This window comes from Telopea speciosissima, chromosome 1 (genome assembly GCF_018873765.1).
Source record: "Telopea speciosissima isolate NSW1024214 ecotype Mountain lineage chromosome 1, Tspe_v1, whole genome shotgun sequence".
NCBI classification, from domain to species: Eukaryota; Viridiplantae; Streptophyta; class Magnoliopsida; order Proteales; family Proteaceae; genus Telopea; species Telopea speciosissima.
The window spans coordinates 77,838,378-77,862,739 of NC_057916.1; the positions used below are offsets into that span (position 1 = coordinate 77,838,378).

Sequence of the window (24,362 nt, forward strand, 5' to 3'; positions counted from 1 at the left end):
TCACACTAATTAGTAAACTGATTAATTTGTGGTTTATGCTGTTTTGCTTATTTTTTTTCAGTAATTTCTTTCCTAAATGTTTTCCTAATTTTTGAAGTGAGGTATATCCCTGCCTGACATCTAGTGTAGATTGCAATCATGTGATGGAGGGGGATGAATTACATTGGTTCTGTTCTTATTTGTTTGGGAATACTAATCAAATTATCCGATCATTAGTGAAATACAAAGATTCTGGCATTGGAAAGTTTGGTAAGAGGCCTTTGAGGTTACAACCAGCAAGGTGCACATTTGTGAGGGGCTTATTTCTAATCCAGTCAGGAACATTTGCTAAATGGAGTTTGTTGTAGGATAAGTCTATTGGCAGTAGAGATGGGATGCCATTTGGAAGGATTCTTGGTGAGGGATCTGAAAACCCATTTCTGTAAGAACCATGGGTTCCAAAGAATCCATGTCCCCCGACAAGGGCATTTCTACGTACAAACCGGATCTCGCCGGTGAACCCTAAAGCAAGGACCTTGACCCCTTAAGAGGATAAACGGGCAAATAGGAGCCGCCACTTAGAAAGGGTCTAGGACCCATAAATATTCCCATTAGGGTGAAGACTAGTGACTCAATGGATAAAGGCTGAGGCCCACCAAGATCATTGGGTAAGTGTCAAGTTACGGATTGTGAAGGTGTTAGGCACCCAGTCAGCCCGGTCGCAACCGGTCATCCTTTTTTTGACCATTTGCTTGCATGAGTCTTGCTTACAACCCTAAAATTAATTATTCTAGATCTAAGTCATCCTAAAACTGGACACCTAGGACTAGGCATCTATGTACAAACTGGGCAACCCTACACCAAGTTCCTATATTATTCTACCCTAGGGTATTTAAAGTAATCAAATTGACATAACAAACAATGAAGCAACTTTAAAAAAAAAAGATGGATATATATACAATCTAATCACAACATATGGTTACATTATTCTGACTTGACTAGACATAGCATGCATGGGGTTCACATAATGAAAGCAAATCTATTTATTCTAATCATGTCAAGTAAGCAAAAAGAATTTTTAAACAACTATGGGCTAGATTACGGGCTAGCCCAAATCCCATTCTACGCGCCCACCTCCCATGGGATCCCAACATGCAACGTGTTTCAACTCGGGCCGCTAGATGGGCATTTTCACTCCTTCTCACACGCTCTAGGTCCAGGATTGGTCATTGGGCCAGTGCTTGGACGCCCACGACCCAAACAATTCCTAAACAGGGTCTCAAGTGATCTGAATTGGGGTGGAGGACCAACATGAGAACTATGCCAAAAGATCAGAATTTGAAATCCCGATACAAGTCATAGCCTCATTGGTTTTATAGGCATGATGTCGAGACCACGGGAAAACCCTTTATTCTACCCAAAATGGTTTTTGAAAATCATTTGGAACCCCGCAGCCTTGATTTGAAATTGAATGAATTGGGGGAGTATATTTTTTTAATCCTAAATTGTAAACTAAATGCGCTCATAGGCCCAAGACAAAGGGCCCAAACTCTCCACTCAATCCAATCTTGGTTGATGGGCAATGCCCAATCCGAAACAAAAATCAAGTGGGCCCAAATCCATATGGGTCAAACACCAAATAAAATCCGTATCAACTGAACAATACACAAATAAAACCAAATGAGCAAGGGAGCTCAAACCCCTCCCACGGCCCAAATACCTAAAGAGACGAAACTCATCTAAAAAACATTTCTCCAATCCGCAGACCCGGGTGTTGCAATGACCCAAACTCAGCTCAAAAGAAATCCAAACGAACATTGGATGGGCAAAGGTTTGAGCCATTGCAACCCCTGAACCCATACCTTAAAATGGACCAAGTCCAAATTCTATACCCTCAGATTTAATCCCATTTTTAATTAAGTGATTTAGCAATCATTGAAAGCCCAACCCGTACCCGGGCCCAACATTTGATCATACTCGGAATCTCCTACTTGGAAAACCATGGGCCCGGACACAAATTGACTCAAACACGGAGTCTAGACAACCGGTCTGACTTTAAAATGCCTTTATATTAGAACACAAAAGTGAAAACAAATGGACCGATTCCATCCTACATCATTATAGCCCCAAATCAAACATGGTGGATCAAAACTTTCTTGCTACAGCCCATCACCTAACCAGATTCGAACTTATCCATTTCAAGAAAAAATCAAACCCATATTTGAAATCCCATCAAACACATGAATACTGATAAACAAAACAGAACAAACACATCAGCCTAGGCCCAAAAACCAAGACAGGCCCAGAATCAGATCCAAATTGATCCAACCATATCAATCTCAATAAAACCCGAAATTAAACCACAAGATCATATTACTAGGGATTAGATAAGAAGAAACGGCACAGATTCCCCACACGGCCACACATCGGCCTAGACAATGAACTACACCTACGCACAAGAGAAATAATTGACAAACACAAGCAAAATAAATAGATGCAAGAGTTGCTGGAAATGCAGATAACAAAAGGGGATTGAGGTCATGTGAGCAAGACACAAAAAAAAAAAACAATCTAATGGGATTAAGATCATGATTTCATTTACCTAAATGCATTTAAAATAGGTGAACAGAAAGGGTAAAAATCAGGGGGATTGGGGCATGGTAATTCACAACAAATAGCAATGTTTCAGAGATTCAAGAATGAACAACAAAAAAATGAAGGAAATGAAACAATGAAATGGGGACAAATTGGTCATGGGAATCAGAAAAAATAAGGTAAATAAAATGAGAATGAAAGATATACCTGAGGGTCTTCGTGTAGCTCCACGATGCAAACGATCAGAGAACTTTAGAAGTCGGGGGTGGGGACTTATTACAAGTCAGGGAATCAAAATGGGGAACGGATTATTACAAATGGATTTGAACAAATAAAAACCAAACAAACATGGAAACTGAGACTTCAAGCGATGCTAGCAGAACCGCTTAAACAACAGCAAACTTCACGAACTGCTCCATTGCCTTCTTCACAAATGTTGCAGATACCTCCCAAATGGAATGACAAGAACCGGAAATGGAAGTGGAGAAGTGGGTTTGGTGGAGACTAGAAGTGGGAGATTGGAGAAGATGGGAACGGTGAAGGTTTCCTTGGATGGAGAAGAAGGGTTTGATGAGGAGTTGGTACGGCTGATCAAAGGCTGCAACTCAAGAACCACCGTCGCCGCTGCGGCATTGTCTTCCCCGGCTCAGAGAGCTCCGACGAGTAGTCTCACACAGCTTCTTTTTAGATCCCTCTCTTTTCTCTCCACTGTTCCTCTTTGTTTCTCTCTCTGCTCTCTTTTTTTTCCCTCTCTCTCTTTCTCCAGTTTTTTCTCTTTTTTCCTCTCTGTTTTCCTTTTGATCATCTCTCCCTGCTCTTTTTAGAATGACAGCCAACCTCTACTCTTTAAGGGTGCGTTTGGTTGCGTAAATCTTTTGGATCTGGTCTGATTGTGGATGGTCATCCACTTGAGTTACCATCTGTTTAATCGTAATTCTAAAAAATAAACTGTTTGGTTGTCATGATTCTGTGACGTGATTCTTCCTGAAAAACTGTTTGGTTACCCTGAGTCTGTCAGTTGGATTCACCCTGAATCTATTTGAAAAACTGTTTGGTTACCTTGAGTCTGTTAGTTGGATTTACCCTGAATATACCTGAATAACTGTTTGGTTACCCTAAGTCTGTCAGTTACTAAACCTTACATTTAAAAGTATAAGACACATTAACCAAAAATAAATACAATTACCATATTAATGTTCTCAAATAATTAATTAAATCCAATTACCACCCAACCTTATATAACCTAAAATTGTTAATATGTCATTGCTATGTGTGAGTGTGAGCTTAGGTGTAGGGGCAGCAAGGGGTGGGGGTGACTGTGTCAGTGTTGTGTTCAGGTGTATGGGTAGCAAGGGGTGGGGGTGACTGTGTGCTTAGGTATGACAGCGTAGAGGGTATAACTCAGTATGACTCAATAGCTTTCATTTCAGTAAAACAAAAGTTCAGATTCCCCCAGGCCTCACTCTATTCTGATGGGTAAATCAGTTCACTTCAAGATAAGAAATTAAATAAGAAACTACTGCTACATGAGAGTCGTGATGGAGTCGAACCATCATCTCCTGGGAACAAACCCAGGTGCTCTTCCTTTTGAGCTAAAGATTCACCTACCTACATAAACCATGTCAAAAAAACATATAGCAACTGAACAAAAGCAAAAAAAAAAAACATTTGAAGCCAACCCACAGATCCAACATCATTTATTTTCTGCTGTTCTTCCTTATTATCTAAATGCCCAGCAAGAATTGGTTGTAAATCAACAGGACCTGACAACAACTGGCATAATGTTGAGTGGATCAAATCAAAAAAATAAAAATAATAATAACAAGAATGACAACAAAGACAACAGTAGCCACACAGTTAAATCAACTTCAACTTCAAGCTAATTAAGAAGAGTTGCACCAATACAGCAGTTGTGGTAAACTATAAAAGAAAACAATGGGGGAGAAATATGTGAAAGAAGTAGCAACACTTAACTAATTGATCTGAATATCTTGGAGACAGAGAGGGTCATTCCGTGTTCATGTCTCAGACTATCAATTTATAAATATAAATGAAGAAGAAAATTAAATCTAATGCAAACAATATGATTGCAAAATGTTGGTAACCAATTAATCACGCACCAAATGAAAACTTTTTGCAAATTTTTGGGAGGTGTTGGGTAGGCAGGATGTTTTATTGGACATAAGAGGATATGGTTTGGTGTTTGTGTGATATTTTTTGCAAACAAAGAAACAGAGCAGTTATAGAATGGATTCCTAACTACACATCAATAGTAGACGAATTCCAATTTCTATGATTAAACATCTTCAGTAGTTGTAGCCAAATTAAATGTATTATTGGAATGGTTGCAGCACTCAGATGAGAAATAAGAATTTACCTATTCGTTTCTTTGTTGAAATAATCTTACTAGATAGACAAAAAATCCTGCATGTAATGGAAATGTTTGAAACAAAGACACCTGTTAGGGGTAGGTAGAGCTATAGAACAAATCTTTGCCAATTTTTATGCCGCACCAGTACTTCAATTAATCTATATTATCCCCACAGTCCATGCAATCCCCAAAATTTCACAAAAACAGGTTTCTAGGCTTACAAACTGACTTGTTTCCAAGTCCTGCATTCAACTTTTCATTCTCCAACTGGTTTGAACTTCTAAACTTCTTCATTTCTCTTCAATACCCATTAGATATTGCTAAATTTCAATAAAAAAGCATAACTAATTTAATACTAAGTCCATCAAGCTATTGCGGAGGAAAAACAAAATGAAAAATGTAGAGCACTAGTCACTCATATGCGAAGAAAAAAGTGAAGAATTCGAGCAAACATGAAACAGACTCAAACTAGATGTATTGATTCTCCTAGAAAATTAAAACAAAAAAATAAAAAAAATAAACTGCTGTTCAATCCAATTTTTGAATTTCCATATAACCAATCTCATAAATAAAATAAAATGAGTTTCAACCCCTTATAGTATAGAAACGACTAACATAAAAATCAGGTATCCAATGAATAAATTAGGCCTACTTCCTTAGCTTGAGCCCACAACATCTTATCCTAATTAAACTTTAAAAAAGCTCCGGTATCATGCCAAAGTAACCCCAAAGAAGAGACACAGAAACAACACATGTTATAACCGGAAACCAAAAAAGAACTCTTAATGAGGCCTAATGTGTACAAGACCAAGTGCAGAGGTCGATTACTTGATTTATTGGGGGGAGGGGTAAAAATTATCACTTGGGGCTGGAGATGCACAACAAATAAAAGAAAATGGGACAGTGACAATTGGTTAAATCATAAACTAAGAGAAAACTCTAAGCACAGCAATGGAAATGCTTATGTGAGCATTTTAGCAGCATTAAGCCATTGACATCTGGTTCTCAGTCAAAAACTGTAGGTAGGCATCTGGTTCTCAGTCTCTTGATTGCTACATGGAGTGTGCACCACAATAGGCAGTAAAGTATGGGCAAAAGAGTAACAAAGATGAAGGTTAAAGCAGGGACTTGGTAAGCCTGGTACGATTCAGTGCCGAAGCTATCCTCTGAGTCAAGAAGACATACCTCCTCGGACGTCTAATCCTAACATTCAACTGCATTTGGTGTTTGGATTACTGTTCAAGTTCTGATGGAAGCATTTTGTCTTTGAAATAAAGGGATTGTGATTTGGTTCAGGGTACTTTTTAGTTTCATTATGATCGTAGCTCTAACCTTCGTTCACCTACCTTACCCAAATCAATTACCTCTATCGGAATCCCAATTATGAAATGGTTTTCGTTCAAATCATAGCCTGTTGATCTCTTTACTGTCGAATATTATGAGAGGCTGAGAGCCGAGTGGAGTTCTCCAAAGTTGTGGATAAGGACACGCCACACACACGGACACGCTCCCTCTCGGCCTCTACCACAACCCATCTCCCCAAAATTCTCTTTTAATATTTTCGATTATATGTTTCAAAATCAAATTTATCTTTTCTTTTCGCAGCAGCGCAATTCTCCTGAACTCTCTCAAATCTTAACCTTCAACCGTTATTCCTAAACATATCTGAAAATCCTCCATTAACAATGGTTTTAGATAGAATTTAGGGTTTCATCTTATTCAAGTAGAACAAGTGCGTGTGTAATCAATTGAGACAGGGAAAGAACATAAATAGAACTTCACCTGAACAGGAACCCTAGCAGGCCTTTTTTCAGCAGCTCTTCTCAGCAGGAGTCGTTCAAGCTTCCTTAGTTTGCAAGTTCTCAAAGCTTTTCATTTTCATTTGAGTTTGTGAAAGAGAGCAAAGAGGAAGCGAGAGAGTCCGAGAGAGAGAGAACGCAGGTTCAAGCCATGGATGAACAACCATTATTTCCCTAGGTCGCGAGAGAGTCAAGAGAGTCGAGAGAGAGAGAACACAGGTCGCGATTTACGATTTGTTTTTTGATTCAAGGCAAGAAGCTATCATTCACTTTTGGATGATGGTATTTATACTAACCCTAGAATTTATAATTCATATCTGAGTTCACCTAAAGAGGTAAACTCATATATGGATCATATTTAGTGTAAAAATCAGAATCATGCAAATCTTGTAATCCATTGAAATTAAGCAACCAAACGGTTTTATTAATTTAGAATTATGATCCGACAGAACACCATTCTGTTGATTTACGCAACCAAACGCACCCTTAAGAAATCTCTTCTCTTTTTAAATCCCCCCATCCACTTTAGGGTTTGTAGGTATTTTACCCTTTTGCCCCCACCTTTTAGGTTTTAGATAGACAGAGAACTACTTCCCATCTTTTAAATAGTTTTCCTATTTTATCCCCCTCTTTTAGATATTTTTTAAATAGTTTTCCTATTTTACACCCCCCTTCTTAGGTTTTAGATATCTTTCTTTTTTCCTTTTTTACCCTCCCCCTTTTATAGGTTAGGGTTTTCTTTCTTCTTTTTATTTTCCTTTTTACCCTTCTCTTCTTTTTTCCCTTTTTGATGCCATGTGGCATTCCTTTATGGACTTGGCACCAATGGGCTTTTCCATGGGCCAAGTCCACACATTCTCTCTTTTTATTTTTGATGTGTCTGAGATGAAAGTCGCCGGTCCACCACATGTCGTCATCGCCAGGGGACAAAAATTAGGTGTCTACAATTTCTTGACAGGTTGCCAAAGTTTCTGTAGCCTTGAAACTGAAACTGGGATTTGACCTGTGAGCTGATTATCACTAAGAGAAAGGGTGGTAAGAGATTTATGTTCCCAATCTGATCTGGGATTCTACCTGTGAGCTGGTTATGGCTCAGAGAAAGGTCCAACCTACTTTGACCAATCCATTCTACCAAGTGTCTTTTTCAAACACTAAAATGTGGTCTAGAGTCCATCTGCAGCTGTTGCCAACGAAGATCATTGAAACTCCAGACTTTGAACCATTTGCCAAAACCCTTTGCTTCACACTCTTAAACCTCCCATTAGTCATAACCTGCAAGATCAAAAAAAAAAAAAGAGAGGGGGAGAAGGTGACAGTTTCAGTTCATGTTGAAAAGTGTGTAGAAAATCTACTAAAGTAGGGAAAAGGGTCCCATTAAATAAATTTCAAAAATCATTGCAAAACAGCCCATTAAAGATGTTCTAAATACCATTAAAGAAGACCTATTAAAGACCAACAACTGCTTAGCTCAGTTGGTGAGCCGTGGTGCGCTTCATGCCCATGCTCACCAAGAGGTCTCGAGTTCGAGTCTCTTGGCTGGTATCTTATCCCCTCCCCGGTTCGATCTCCCCCCCCCCCCCCCCCTTTCTATCAAAATTACATGTAAAGCTCCCCATTACCCAAAAAAAAAAAGACCCATTAAAGAAATTCAAAAACAAAACATTGATGGCCACCCATCAATAAAGCTTGCTTAGTTGAATTAATGAAGCTAGTGGGGGGGTGGACCTGGTGGTGGTTGTATTGGATGTTTGGAAGAGTTACTCCAAACATCTACTCTGTTCCCTTTAAACCCACCCCCTCTTTCCAAAGAACGGAAAAAAAGTTTGAATTCACCAAGTTTATGGACTAAATCAGTTATTGAAATTGGAAAAAGAGATGATGGAGAAAGCAACTACACACTTAGAATTAGAGTCTCAATACCTGCAGGGAATCACCAACATTGATGAAGGAGGAGTTCTGGTCAAGTGGAACAAAGACCCAAGACCCAACATTTATATCAACTTGTCTGTATTTTGTTTTAAGTTTTGAAGTTATAGTCAAAGTAGGAGTGGGAACTAGAAACTATGATGGACATGTGGTTAATTGGAACAGCAGGGAAGGGTCAAACAAGTACCACACCCAAATACCAAAGAGAAGAAAATAGAGAGAGAGAGAGAGAGAGAATAGGAAGAAGAAGATCAAAGAGTTTAATGCAATCTACAACTAGCATTAGAAATTAAGGCTCCAATACAAGAGCCACGAAGGGCAACAACTCAACTTTTTTTTTTGGATGAATAAAAATATATTACGAAGAAAAAAGAAGGAATATACAAGTCCAAGGGCAAAAGAGCCGAAACTAGGGACTAGTTAGGGCGCAAAATGGAAGAAGGGAGACCCCAGGAGACAACAATGAGCCCGTTCCTTGGGGAATCCTTAACATCCTTGAGGGGGAGGGATCTAACTTTAGATGAAACATAAAAAAAGATGGCCTTCCAAATCATGTCTAAGGAGCGGGAGTTGGATGTCCATCTTCTGAGGTTTCGTTCCAGCCAAATGTGGGAGATAGTGGCACAGAAGGCGATCTTGCCAGCCGAGTCACAAATTGACTTCCCTCCGTATGTCATGTCGATCCAAATCCATTCCCTACTGAGAGGAAGAGGAGTGCGCCGACCAGGCCAGCAATGGCGAAGAACTCGGGTCCATATGGAGGAGGCAAAAGGGCAAGTGAAAAATAGGTGATCAACGTCTTCAGTCCCGTTCCAACAGAGACAGCAGCTGGAGGGGACTTGAATATGCCGATGAAGAAGAAAGGCTTGGGTAGGAAGATAGCTTGCCAGGGGGCGCCAAGCAGTAAGGCTATGCCGAGGAATGTGGCCACGAAACCAAACAACTCTATACCAAGGACAAGGGGTCCCTCTATGTCTAACCAAATCCCAAGCGGAGTGAGAGATGAATCTGCCCAAAGGGGAAGGAAGCCATAAGATGGTGTCGCCTCTGCCTCTATGCCCAGGGGGGATGGGGGGAAGGGAGCTCCAGAGGTCGGCAAGGGGGGGAGGGGAGGGGGGAGGGGACCACGAGCCACTGGAGATGATAGCGGCAACAGAGGCAAATCTGTCCAATCCGGAGGAGTAAATATCTCTAGGGCTGACAATGGAAGAGAGAACACCAGAAGGGTGCCACTTGTCAAGCCAAAGCAAGGTAGTTGAACCATCATCAATCCTGCTCGAAATGGCATCTCTGGCTAGCTGCCTCACCTGAAGAATTCTGCGCCAAACCCAAGAAGAATCAGCCCGAGGGCTAACGGACCAAATAGAGTCACTGCGCAGGGGTCCAGTATACACCCAAGAAGTCCAAATGGAGGATTTGTTGGTGAGGATCTTCCATATGAGCTTGATGGAACCAGCAATGTTGACATCTTTTATCCTCCTGAGCCCGAGGCCTCCTTCAGATTTGGGGACACAAAGGGAAGCCCAGCTCATAGGGTGGAGGAACCTGGCAGAGTCAACACCTTTCCAAAGGAAGGCACACATAATAGATTCCGCTGCCTTGATGGTAGCCTTTGGAAGACCAAAAATACCGCTCTAATAAATATAGCAAGACTGGAGCATCGATCCGATCAGCTCGAGACGATCAGTGTAGGATAAGAGTTTGGCTTTCCAAAGCTGCAACCTCTTGCGAAGAAGGTCTAAGATGGGGGAGCAGTGGTGGGCAGACAGTCTGGCAAGGATAAGGGGAAGGCCAAGGTAGCGGACTGGGAGGGTGCCGATGGTAAAATCTGTGAGGGAGGAAAGGGCAGCTTTGGTGGTGTCAAGAACTTCGGCAAGGAAGATTTTGGACTTAGCCAGGTTGATGCGAAGCCCTGAAAGGCCTTGGAAAAGGTGGAGGGAAGACATGATGGACTCAATGGAGAGAGGGTCGGCCTTGGAGAAGATCATAAGATCATTAGCAAAGGCAAGGTGAGTCAGGTTTGTGGGCTTACATTTAGGGATGGGGGAGATGAGGTGGAGATCAGTTTTGGATTGGATACTGCGGGAGAGAACCTCGAGGGACAGGCAAAAGAGAAAGGGGGAGAGGGGGCAACCCTGCCGGATACCAACAGAGGAGGGGAAGAACCCAGCAGGACTGCCATTTAAGAGGACCGAGAAACGGGGGGAGGAGATGCAAGAGTGGATCCAGTTGACAAAAATGGGGGGGAAGGACATTTTGAGGAGGACTTGGGAGATGAAGTTCCAATGGATGGAGTCAAAAGCCTTATGAATGTCGATTTTCAAAAGGGCAGTCGGAGAGTGGGACTTGCGGTCGAAGCAGCGGACAATTTCCTGGCAAAGGATGATATTATCCGAGATGCTTCTCCCAACAATGAAGGCAGACTGGTTGGGGCTGACAAGGGAGTCGATGACAAGGCTGAGCCTGTTGGCAAGGATTTTAGCGATGAATTTGTAGAGAAGGTTACAAAGGGAGATGGGTCTGAAGTCAGAAATGGACGAAGCTCCAGGGAATTTGGGGATGAGATAGAGGAAGGTGTGGTTGATGTAATGAATCTGGTGAGGGTTGAAGAAGAAGCTCTTAATGGCACTGATAAGCTCAACACCAATGATGTCCCAGCAAGTGGAAAAGAATCCCATGCTGAACCCATCAAGGCCTGGAGCTTTGTTAGCCTTGTGAGAGCGAACAGCGGAGGAGATTTCGGAGTCAGAGGGGATGGAGCTAAGGGAGTTGAGTAGATGGAGGGGGGTGAGGAATTTGTTGATAAGATCATCGGGGAGGGGGGAGTGGGTGTGGGAGGGAGGGCAAAAGATATCGGTGAAATGGTTCACGGCCTCAACTTTGATGGCATCAACAGAGGAGAGGAGAGATCCATCAGAGGAGGTAAGAGAGAGGATGGAGTTGGAGTTGGAGTGGGCTTTGAGGGAGCGGTGGAAGAAGGCGGTGTTTGAGTCGCCGAGCTCAAGCCATTTGATCCTAGATTTCTGCTTAAGGAAGCTTTCTTCTTGGGAGAGAGAGGAGGCAACCTCGGAAGCAGCAATGGTTTCTTCTTCAGTAAGGGAGGGGTTGAGGGGGTCAGACTGGAGGCGAAGTTGGATGGCGGAGAGGTTGTCTCGACAAGAGGAAACACGAGAAGAAATAATGCCGAAGTTGGTGGAATTCCAGGCTTTGAAATATATAGTTTGTCCCACATCCTAAATGCTTTGAAATATCGAACTCCTCTGATTTTATAACACCCAAAAGTTGATTTCCTTTTTGAGCAAAACAGCAACCTTATAAACCTTAGATTTTCTAAATTACTAAGCACCAAAAGTTCTATGAAGTTTTCTAATTTTCAAACCTAAGACTAGAACTTACTGCTTTTACTTAAATTTATCAATTTTGCAACACCTGTGTGATGTAGATCAATGGTTGTTGAAAGAAGAGCACAGCAACCTGTCCAGGTTCATCCCCCCATCAACCCAGCTTATTTAGGGAAGATATTATCTATTGACCAGCAGTTAAAGGGTATTAATTTCCAGAATATTGAAGTGGGCCTATGGCCAATACATGGAGAAGAATATAGAAGATTTGACAGCTTGTATTAGTGCTATATTTTAGGGAAGTTTTGTTCCTTTCGTGAGGGATTTTATTAGCTAAAGATTAATTCCTATTTATTAGGTTGTTTTATGTAATTGGTAGTTTTCTTTTCTAGGACTCTTAGTTTGTTAATTAGATTGGGATTTTGTGAGGGATTCCTTTCCACGCAAGGACGGTACATTTTATGTAATCGATCTGAAGCTTATAAATAAAGAAGTTAGGGCTGAAATAGTCAAGTCAAGTTTAAGAAAGGGAAAAAAAAGAAAGAGAAATCTTATTGTGGTTTTGCTGTGAGATGCGGTGACTGTGAGAGACAGTTGCTCGGAGCCTCGGAGAGAGAGCTACAGTGAGAGGCCATGGGTGAGAGACCCGGGATAGAGTGGGATCCAATCCTATCCTTCATCTCTATTTTCTTCTTTATTTCTTTTCCGGTTTTTATTTCCCTGCAAATCTAAGATCAACTGAGGTTTCAAACTACTGCTGGGATTCATTCATTCAATAGAAGATTTCATGCTACCATAGTTGCTGATTGAAGAAAGAATCAAAATGCCCTGTGGATGCTCTTCTTCATTGAAGAGTTTATGATCCTCCTGTAGAATTGGTTGTAGCCCGGCTATTCTACATTACTATGAGTCCTTTCAGCCTAGCTATGTTTTTCCTTTTCAATACTCAAATAGATCCATGGTTTATTCTTGGTACCTAATAATAGCAGTTTTCTCCCCCTTTTTTTTTTTGTTGGAAAATTTACACATACCACCTTTGAGGTTTGACGAAAGGATATTTTCACCCCCTAGTTTTGAAAAATTCTACGTACCCCCCTGAGGTTTGCAAACGGTAACAAATAAGCCCATTCCGTCAGTTCATGACTAACACTGTTAAAAATTAGACTTGAATTGATGGAATTGCACTTCTAAGAAAAACCCACAAAAAAAAAAAAAAAACCTGCAACTCATCTTCCCCAAATTCGATTGGGAAAGATGAGTTGCAACCATCCCAGTGCCCCCATTGATTCGTTAAAACGTTTGCCACTCAATTACTCCTCTTCAACCTCTTTGCCTGAACCAAATCATCACCATCTTCACCATCACTCTCTACTCCACCCTCAAACCCTAACCCTAAACTCTAATTTGTTCACCAACACTCCCTGTCTTTCCTTTGATGCCCGTACAAAGCAATGGTGTCCGAAGGGGACAGCAGCGGTACCAGTGGTGGTAGCCGTAGAAGGAGAAGAGAACCCACCGGAGGGGACAGCAAACTCGGAGAGAATCAATTTACCAAAAAAAAAAAAAAACAAAGAACCACACTCTGCAACCCAAAACCCATCTCCTTGAAGCACTCCACTGTAAATCTCTCTCTTCCCCTGTAAATCTATTCTCTGCAAACCCAGAGAGAATCAATTTACAAAAAAATAATAATAAGGAACACCAAACCCAAATTCACGAGTAATGACCACCATCGCTACAAGCTTAACCCCTAAAATCTAAGAACATCTAACCGAGAAGACGTAGATCCAATCGATACTAGGGATATTTCAAGTCCCAAATATCCTTTTGTCTTCTAATGTAAGTTCCCTTCACGAGGTGTTGACAGCCGACAGTTTCCCATATTTTTCTTTTTTCTCCCATTTACAATCCTAATCTTTATATTTTAAGCTTTTACTGCATCAGTTCGATCCCTTATACCCTATTGCAAATTTGCAACATGGAGGAAAGCTCCTAATAAGAACTCGATTTGGGTTTCCCCTTCTCATTTTCTCTCCTCATCGAGTTATCATCTTTTCGCTCTGTAGGAAAATGAGAAGAGCGACGAGATGGTTCAAAAAAGAAAGAGAAGGAACAGAGGGAGACCTCTAACAACGGTGACCACAGAGGATTGGATCTTAGCTCTGCAACCCCTTTCCCGGAGAAGACGCCTCAGAAAGAGGAAATCGAATGAAGACCAGAAAAAGCCCCAATCATAAGCTTTTTGGATATTGAAACAAAAAGCTGAGATTTTGCTCTGACACCTGAAAATCATCACATTGAAGTGAGATAGTTACTACAAACACCAACTGCAATGAGAAATTCCACTGGAGGAAATTCCAGATACAAAAAAAATTCAAAAAGCTTTGAGCCAAAGTTTTAAACACTCAGTACACTCTAAACAGACATAAACCCCAGTCTGTGAAAAACTATGCTTCACCAGCCTAACATTCGAGCACAACCAAGAACTCAACAGCAGAAATCCGAACAAAGTTGCTTACAGAAAACAAGAACGTTAACCTAGGTGAAGTAAAACTCGAAGAAGACTGACTAAGTTTAGAGGTGAAAAACCTAATTTAGCAGGGGAAAAAAAAAGGATTTTTCCAAATAGATTCACCAACAAAAATCGATTGGGGAAGATGAGTTGCATGTGTTTTTTTTTTATGTGTTTTTTCTTGTAAGGGCAATTCCGTTAGTTCAAATTTAATTTTTAACAGTGTTAGTCATGAATTAACGGAATGAACTTATTTATTACCGTTTGCAAACCTCAAGGGGGTACGCAGAATTTTCCAAAACTGGGGAGTGAAAATATCCTTTCGTCAAACTTCAAGGGTAGTATGTGTAAATTTCCCTTTTCTCTTTTAATGTAATTCTAAAGGGGTGATATTCTTTTTAATGTGTAATATGGCATTTCATTGGTAACTATAAACATTTAATCTTATTCTCCTAGTAGCTACTTAACTAAGAACCCAAAATTCGATAAAAGCAATAAAAAAGTGCAATGCAAGTGGCTGCTCTCTCTTCATTTCTGGACTTACTGGACCAATGGTTCTTGTGATCTGTGGGCTTCAATTCAGAATTGGAGAATTTACTTGGAAAGGCTTTGAATGAGTATCGTGGAAGCATAGGATTTGTTTTCTGTTAGTCTTTTCTTTTATTTTAGTTATTTGTAAATTCCAAGCTCCACTTGATGGGTCTCTAGCTCAAATTGGTAGAGCACTTGGAACATGAGCATGTTCCAGAGATGGTGATTCGAATCCACCAAAGTCCTTTTTATTCAACTGTTCATAGCATAGTCAGTTATGACACTAATCCACACAAAAACCCAAATTTAATGATATTTTTGAAATTTGATAAAAAATTTATATGTATGTACTTAAATTAAATGGATATGGATTTTTTTACCACATGTAGAGATCTCTGTTGTTTGAAAATGCCCGTACTATGAGTTTTGCTTTGTTTAAGTAACATAACACCAATTAGTGCTAATTTTGTAATTTTTATGGACATATGAAAAATTGGGAAAGACTTTCTTTTGAGAATTTTAATCCAAATTTTCTATTATCTTATTTTTTATAAAGTCATATTAAATGTATGCATATGTTGTATAACAAAGCAAGGTTAAAATATTTTTCCAGACAAAATGCAAGTAAAATCCAACTGAAAGACTCAGGGTAACCAAACAGTCTTACATATAGATTCAGAAGGATTCCACTTGACAGACCCAGGGCAACCAAACAGTTTCTCGATTGGATTCCACTTGACAGACCCAGGGTAACCAAACAGGTTTTTTATCCGAATCCAAATCCACATGAACCAGATTCTTAAGAAGCTAATCCAATTTAAGAATCCGACTCATTTGACACCTTCAACCAAACACAATCTGGGTTTCAAAGATACGGTTTCTAAAAATAACTAGGGTTTTCTCGTCTTCAGATCTTTTGCGGCCTTGAGAGTAGCAGCCATCATCCTACCCTGGCTTCTGGTCTCGACACGTGTCCTTATGAAAATCGAATGGTCAGTTTTAAAATTTTCAAATATTGTTTGTGAAATTCGGTTGATCCCAGCAAACCAGCCGGACCGGCCAGTCAAATCGAAACCACCCAACCTCGAGGACTTCGTCGATTGATACGTGGGTATGGAAGCTCGTCTTCTTCCTCTCACGCTTCTGAATCCAAAGAAACCACCCAGCCTCGTAGACTCTCTTTCCACGAACCCCTTTCGTTTTCTCCATTATTTAGCTCTCTTTCCTCCTCTTACTTCTCCTCATTCCTAATTCAGTTTGAATTCTCTCGTCTTCTCTTCCTCGATTTCATTCAAGAACTTGAAGATTCAGGAATGGCAGGACGAAAGGCAGTTGATTTTGAAGATTTCTTGCCGACTATGGCTGAGAAATTGGATGGGGAAGGATTGATTGGAGAGCTTTGTAATGGGTTTCATTTATTGATGGGCCCTAACAAGGAAGTCTATCACGTTTGAAAGCTTGAAGAGGAACGCTGATTTACTAGGGTTGCAGGGTTTGAAAGATGATGAATTATTGTCTATGTTGAGAGAAGGTGATTTGGATGTTGATGGTGCTCTTAATCAGATGGAATTTTGTATTTTGATGTTTAGATTGAGCCATGAATTGATGGAGGAGTCAGAGAGTTTGTTGGAAGAAGCTCGAATTGAGAAATCTGTAATTGGGTTCTTCTTTTTCCCCTTTGTTCTTTTTGTTTGTAATTTTTTTTTTCTCTCAATACTTCTTTCCCATTTGTTTTTTACTTTTTAGTGGCGATGAAAATCATGGAATCAAGCTTTGAAAATAGTGTTTCTTGAATTAGAGAAGTTGATAAATGTTCTTGAACAATTACGATTTGTAGACAACGGCCGTTGGAGAGGAAGGCTTCAAAATCCCCTTTTTTCTGCTACTCAAATGGAACCAGATGCGTGAGAGGAATAAAACTTTCAATTTTTGCTACTCAAATCAGAACCAGATGCGTGAGAGGAAGAAGAGAGGTTTCCATGAGCGTGAGAGGAAGAAGACGAGCTGGTTTCTCGAACGATTTTCCCTTCTCTTCAAAACAAAACCCTAGTGGGTTTGATCGGTTTTAGTTTGCAACCGGTCCGGCTTGGTTTGTTGGGATCAACCAAATTTCACAAACAACATTTGAAATTTTAAAATTGACCGTTTGATTTTCATAAGTACATGTGTCGAGCCCAGGGCAGGACGATGGCTGCCACTCTCAAGACCGTAGAAGATCTGAATCCCCCTTGTATAGCAATTTTTGGGTATACTTTTCAGACCGTACGATCTAACACATGAATCTGACGTGCTGAATTTTTCCCATATTGTTTTGTATTTTTATGATTTTTTATTAATTTATACATATTTATTGCATTATACAATAAAAAGCATGACTCGTCTTGACGAGGTTTGACAAGGCCGAGTCACCAGGTTTTTCTAGAAGACGAGTCGAGTCAGAAAACATGGTTTTCCAACTATGGCTAGTATAAGAATCATGCCTATTACCAAAAAAAAAAAATCATGCAGATACGTGCTGACATGGTATCGCTTTTAAAGATGACCGATATCCGAACACTAAAACCGTGGCGATACGTATTTTATTATAAAGGGTAAATTACACATCATCCCTTGGTTTTCAAACGAAACTCAGATCACCCCCTTGTTTTTGAAAAAAACTCAAATCACCCCCTCTACAGTAACGGTGTTAGCCTGCTGTTAGTTATTGGTGTGAAATGATTATTTTACCCTTGTACTAGAACATTAGAATTAAATTTATACTACTACCCTTCAAAATCTATGTTTGGATGTCAAAGGTAGTTTAGGGATTTAAATTTATTTAACTGGCTGACATCATCACTTAAAGCATAAAACTAACGGTAGGGACTAATTTGTCATATTGGGGTCTAAATCAGGGGCTGATTTGAGTTTTTTCAAAACCAAGGGGTGATCTGAGTTTCGTTTGAAAACCAGGGGGTGACGTGTAATTTACCCTTTATTTTTTTTAACTAACCTTGGTCCTTGTGAGATGACCCATTTACCCTCCTTCTTCTTCCTCCTCCTCCTGCAACTCCGCCCCCACCCTCCTCCTATCCTTCATGCTAAAACCTTCTTGGTGAACAGCAACAGGGTATATGCCTCGATCAACACTCGTCCCTTCCCTTCAGTCTGAAATCTTCAGACGAAACCAATAAACAGAAATTGGGTTTCAGTTATGGGTAATGGGGACTGAGATTCTGGACCTAAACTTAATCCCACCACAAATTAATACTCAGTTGATTGATCATCACACATGCACGCAAAATGATTTTCAATCTAATTCTCAAACTAACCTTGAAGTGAAATTACCTGTCTTATGTTGCGCAAGTCTTTCTGAACCTTCCATAGGACTAATAGGATGGGCTATTGCTTTTTGCTTGATGGCCAGAGTGTTTTAACATCTGCAGGATTTTCTTGTTCGACCGACGAAATGAAGGCTGAGCTACTTAGAATCTTGCAGGGATGGAAAACATGCTGTGACAGATAAAATCCATCTCAAAGAAATATGGATCAATAACCGTGTTCTACACGGCTTTTTGAGCCCCCAACAGGACAAGAGTATCCCTTGGAATCTTCTCCCCTCCTATCTAGAACTGGCTGAACTAACCTCCAACTTCTCAAGTGTAAATATTAAGCACAAAAACCATATATGGTGTCGCACTCTATGCTCTTTAGCCCTTTTCTCTATCACTAATAGAACCACTATGCCCCCCTTCCTATATGATGTACAGACCTTTTGCTTTCTTTGATTAATAAAAACATTTTTTTCACCCAAAAAAAAAAAAAAAAATGGGGACTGAGATTTAGGCGATGGTGGTGACACTTTGAAAAAGAAAATAGGAAGGGAAAATAGGTTCGGCCATGGTATGATGGGTAATGGAGGCTGAGCTAAGTTCTCGGTTATGGTGAAAATGGATTTTGGAATGGTGGAAATGGAAAGGGAGAACGGAGAGAAGAAGGAGTGGAGAGGGTTTGATGAACTCCAATGGTGAGACTCCACTACACATTGCAGCAAAGGAACGTCTCCTAGTAATGCTTTACTTTCTGGTTCAATGCTTTGTACAATGTCAATCTCAATGTCAGTGCGAAAGTTACTGAGGAGCTGTCGAAGATGAAGTTGTTGCTCGATGACATGGATTGGCATGGTTTAAGCTCGTTTCGATTCAATTCAAACCGACAATCTGAAATCGAACTTGACTGAAATCTAATTTTCTAAAAAATTTAATCGTTTTTTTTTTTTTCTGGGTTCTTTTCAGTTTGGGGATTCTTGAAAACGATTTTGATTCTAATTCTAAATTGATACGATGACCGACATTTCTGATTCGGGGATTCTTGAAGAAATTCTTTGTGGACCTCTTTCAGTGGAAAAGATCCTGAGAAATTCTGACCTTGAAGATACCATCAAAATCTTCCATAATGATTTGATTCATTCCACTCACTTAACAAAACTCAACATAGTGCCTGTTAGTTTCACCTTGAGACCGCTCTCCTGATGGGTCTGGGTTAGCAAGCTTAAGCACCGAACTTGAGTAACTGAATCAATGCCACCGCCACCACTGGGAGTGCTTTCTTCCCCAACGCTGCCATGCTATTGTCTTTTCCTCATTTTGGGTGGCGGTGGATGGTGATGGTGGTGTAGAAGAAGAAGAAGAAGAAGAAGAAAAAGAAGAACAGGGTATTAGTGTCATTTTACCTTTTCAATGGGTTATAGGCCTTTAAATTAAAATTGGGCACTGATATCATCACTTAACTGTTCTAATCTACCGATAAGGATACGGTTGTAAGATTTTTTCAAAATATAGGTGTGGTTTTTGAAATAGATGAATTTATAGGGATGATAGTTGTTATAGATTCAAACTACAGGGGTGGAAAACGTAATTTTTCCTTTTATTTAAACTAAGTCTCTTGATTGTAATGGGCTGAATATGTTGAATGAATTGAACGTTGGTTTTCCTCCAACTTTTGCAATCTTGAAGAATTGCATCCTTTTGCTTGAGTTTTCTTGATATTGTTCATTTGAATTAAGGTGCCTAGAAGAGTCTCTTCAATCCAATAACTTCAGAGCATCCCCCTGCATTAGGAACCCTATTCAGTTCATTGGTACGTTAGAAGAAGAGAAGAAGAAGACATTGGATGTGAGGGATGAGTGTTTAGAAACCCCATTGAGTATCCTCTTTGAAACAAGGTTTGTGTCAATGTTTCAAGGTTTGTTGTAAGTTCCAAACTCTACTTGATGGGTCTTTAGCTCAAGTTGGTAGAGCACTTGGAACATAAGCATGTTCCAAGGGATAGTGGTTCAAACCCACTAAGACCCTTTTTATTCAACTATTTAAAGCAAGGTCAGTTAAGGTAATTTTAGAATGACAACTCTCAGCCTTTTGTTCGAGGTCTTATAGTCATTTTGTGCATCTCTGTCTCTTTTATTTTAATATACACTTTATATGGATTTGCAATAACTTTTAATATCCTAACATCATTGACTTTATATGGATTGTAGTATTAATGTCATTTCTGTAATTTATAGTAACCTATTAGTGCATCTCTGTCTCTATTTTTTAATAAACACTTTATTTGGATTTTTAATAACTTTTTATGTCCTAACATCATGATTTTATATGGATTATAGTATTAATGACATTTCTGTAATTTATAGTAAACATTACAAAACTGTTGCAGAAACAGGTTTTATCAAACACCTTTACATTACAAAAGTATTGTGGATACGTTCCTGTAATAGGTTTATCAAACACCATTTTGCAATCCAGAAACGTTATTTTACGAATAAAAACACCCAAATATGTTTTTAGTGGGAAACAAACTAGAAACACGCGTAACGTTCTCAAACGGTGCCTTAGTGTCCACAGTGAATGGTCATAAACCCCTTATTTTGGAATATCGAGGGATTTCTTACCTATCCAATGTTATGACCAAATTGCCAATCCAGGTTAGTTGTTGACATCACTGGACATGGTGTAGGAACGGTTTCTCCCAATAGCCACTAGTAACTTAGTAAGGGTGTCAATCGGTACGATATCCAATATTTGGTACGGTACCGGTTTGATACACTTTATATTTACCTCATACCTGTATTGAATACCAAATTACCAATCAGTACAGGTATTTTATACTAATATCATATCATATCTATTCAGTACGTTATCGATAGTGTAGTTCACTTTTTACCGTTGTGTCCATATCGATACCATATTGAATACTGACTTGATGTAAGTATCTCATATCAATATTATGCCGAATTTATTTGATATAGTATAACCGATACGGTGTCAGTATAGAGTATGGGGTATGAGTTGACACCCTTAAATAATAGGTTGTTTTCCTATTGGGATGCTCCTACTGTGGGGAACCTTAAGGCTACGTTTGGTAAATGTCTAAACAAATAACACCCATTCTTGATTAGAAACGTTCTTTGGTGTTCTTTGTTTAGAACGGCATTTTGAGACTAAAAATGACTGTTTGCTAACGGTCTCAAGAACGCCGTTCAGAACGAAAATGGTATTTGGTAAAACCTGTTCTTCCCTATTTGATATTAATTATAATAATGCCATTTCCTTCTAAATTATACCAAAAAATATTTGTAAAATCATTTTCTCTCTTACCATCCTAGCATAAAATTAAAAGATCTCATTAACATAACCAAAGTAATTATATAAATATATCAAATTTCAAAGATGCCGTTAAAAATTAGGTTCGTGTGGATTAGTGCCATAACTGACTATGCTATAAACATTTTAATAAAAAGGGCCTTGGTGGATTCAAACCACCATCCCCTTGGAACATGCTCATGTGAGCATGTTCCAAGAGCTCTACCAATTTGAGCTAAAGACCCATCAAGTAGTATTCAATCAGTGGAGACAAAAGGGTATTTCAGTAGCTAAGATGAACCAGGGAAACAAGCACTCATCAGATGAATGTCCCTTTGTTACTAAACCATTCATTTAAGTGGCCTGGATATATAGATAATTAATGAGTAGAAATATCCCTTTGTTAAGTAAAAAATATAACAAAGAAGTCCATAGTTATGCATGTCACTCTCCAAAAAATGCTCTCCAACTTAAAAATTTGTTACTTCAGAAAAGGAAAATCAATCCCAGCAAAGTTGGATAATGCTTTTCAAAGCCACCCAGAGGCTGCAGTACAACCATCTGCTCTTCAATTAATATTATATTTTCCATAAATATGGTGTTCAATGGCCACATGGATGCATATGAGAATGTACTGAAACTTTCGGTACTAGCTGAAGAAAATCAAAATGATTCCAAATGATGGTACTAAACCAGTTCCTGTGGCTCAAATTTATCTATCCGCATTGATGCACAACTGACTGAGGTTTAGACAGTTTTAGTCATGTGCTGTGTTTCAGATTTTAGGATGGAATCTAGAATCACAATGAAGTTCTGAAACCACAGTAGTAACCTGGATCAATTGGGGTAATGTTCTATTCGTCTTCTTTTCAACAAGGATGAGACTGTATCAAATATGATGCGAGTTCATACAAATTAGAGATGGCTGTTAGAGCCTTGGGCCCTACTCTTCAAAACCCAAAACTCACCTTGAAACATCTTCGGTAATTAAGCATTTCATTGGTATGGAAGAAGTCTTCATAAAAGTAAAAGATTGGAACTTATGAGAAAAGGATTTTAGATGGAAAAACTTGAAATTAGTTTCAAGAAAAGAAACCCTATCTTGACTGGATCAATTGCACCAAGAATGGATGTTCTTAAATTTGAGAAAATGACTCTTGATAGGAGATGGGTTTTCCAGAGATGAATCAGTAGGTGAAAGATTTTGTCTTCAATCATTATCTAATTGATAACAAGAATAACATAAACACAATATACAGGAAGAGACGAAGGAAAAAAAATTTAACACAATAGACACAGAAGCAAGGACAGGAATAGAAAATAGTTCTTACATAGATTCTTTTAAGTTTTCTCACACAATGTTAGCCCATTCAAAGAAAGTAAAAGCAATCCAACTTCATTAACCATGGGGAAGAAAGGCATATTGCAATCTTAAAAGATAAGTCTCTCTAAATTATAATCCTAACTTGACCTGAACTACTCATAAAAACAAACAGAACACAGAAAGAAATGGATTTGGGTCTTTAGGGTTCTACCTTCCGTCACCAACACAGAGAGCTGGTTGAAGTAGGATACATCCTCTCCCTTATTCTATTTTTTTCCGTCAGATTTTTTTTAATCCCTTACATGCAAATCAGCCCTAATCGACGATTTCGTATGCAAAGAGACGATGAAAAGAACCTGCAATCAAACAAAATGTTAGAAAAGGGGATTAATAATTCTAGGGCTTCAATAGATTCTTTAACGAAAAATAATTGTGGATGGCTGACGATATCAAGAGAGAAGACAGAAGATGAAGAAGGTAGTCAAAAGAAGACAGAAGACGATAACGATAACCCTTTTTTTTTTTCTTTACCGCAATAATAATCTGTTTCTATTGTAGATAACCAAAATTAGAAGAAAAAATTCCAAAATTTTATAGAACCTAATCAATAACAAGCAGAAGAATTAAACCTCCTAAGCAGTAAGAACGACGGCTCCTCCGGATTCCTTGATCTTCTTCTCTGCAATCTTGGACACAATCTTCGCCTTAACGACGATGGGCTGTGACGGAGGCAATACCCCCAATAGCCTCTTTTGCAGTATCACCGTCTCTTCCCTCACTTGCCTTCTCACTGAAATTGCAGAGTCGAGATTCAAGATCGCGAACGAAGGGAGCAACCCAGGGATCCTTGGAGTTCAGCACCATAACCTCAGAAGCAGTGATGATCGCCTTGATATGCTCCAAATTAACAACAATCGCCCTCTCTCTCCCAAGAATCGTCGATGGATACGATAGCCCAGGATAAAGAATCCTCATATCACGAGCTGGAAGCCGAAGAGGAAGAGGAAGACGAACCAGACCGAAGAGAGAGATAGAAAGCGAGACAGAGAAAGCGAGACAGAGAGAGTGAGGGAGAGAGTGAGACAGAGCGAGACAGAGAGAGGTAGCGAGAGAGAGAGGGATTACCTTCTTCGCCTGCTACTTCTCTTCCCCATATCACAAGCTTGAGTTCCTTCTAACCCAAAATCACGGGTTTTGACGATTGATCGCGATAACTTTCGTTCTTTGTTCTTAGCAGACCGTCTTGGAGATGGTACCAAGACGGTCTGTAAAGAACGTTCTTTTGACAAAAAAAATCCACCGATTCGTTCTACAAAGATCAAAAAAACGACTCGGTAAGGGCGCGTTTGGTAACAATCTCGGGA

General features: G+C 39.5%; 1 pseudogene; it reads left to right on the top strand.

The window, feature by feature from the left end:
- Positions 1-16,233: 16,233 nt before the first annotated feature.
- LOC122655084 lies at positions 16,234-19,273 on the top strand (annotated as a pseudogene).
- The last annotated feature ends 5,089 nt before the right edge of the window (positions 19,274-24,362 follow it).